The 453-nt window shown below is 32.7% G+C and overlaps 1 protein-coding gene across 1 annotated transcript in view; it reads left to right on the top strand.

Moving 5' to 3' along the window:
- The window catches only part of CALCR (calcitonin receptor), a 72,467-nt gene that overhangs the window by 50,729 nt on the left and 21,285 nt on the right, over positions 1-453 (top strand). The gene's annotated exons all lie outside the window — the stretch shown is intronic.

Below are 453 nucleotides of genomic sequence, written 5' to 3'. Positions count from 1 at the left end.
TCTGTTCCAGCAGATTATTAAAATATGCTCAGATAATAAAACAAATACTGTTACAATGAATTGTACTAACACCCAGCTCTGTGTCCTACACAATATGAAGGGTCAACAAATGTATGTTTAGTAAAATAGTGACACCAAACTCACTTTAGTTATAAAAGTAACATAGGAACACTTTTCATTGAATATCATTTTTTTCCTTTTCAAAACATTTGCTTATATATGACAGTAATCCCCCCTCATCCACATTTTTTGCTTTCATATTTTCAGTTAACCGTGGTTATCCTTAGTCTGAAACTATTAAATGGAAAATTCCAGAAATAAACAATTCATGAGTTTTCAATTGTGCAGCACTATTCTGTTCTGCCCAGGAAATTAATTATCTCGTTGTCCAGTGTATCCACTCTGTATACCATACTCACCCTTTAACTCACTTAATAGTCATACTTAAGAGGC

Source organism: Myotis davidii, unplaced genomic scaffold, assembly GCF_000327345.1.
Source record: "Myotis davidii unplaced genomic scaffold, ASM32734v1 scaffold187, whole genome shotgun sequence".
Classification (NCBI taxonomy): domain Eukaryota; kingdom Metazoa; phylum Chordata; class Mammalia; order Chiroptera; family Vespertilionidae; genus Myotis; species Myotis davidii.
Note: the sequence above shows the minus strand (reverse complement) of the source record. Positions and strands in the feature narration are given on the sequence as shown.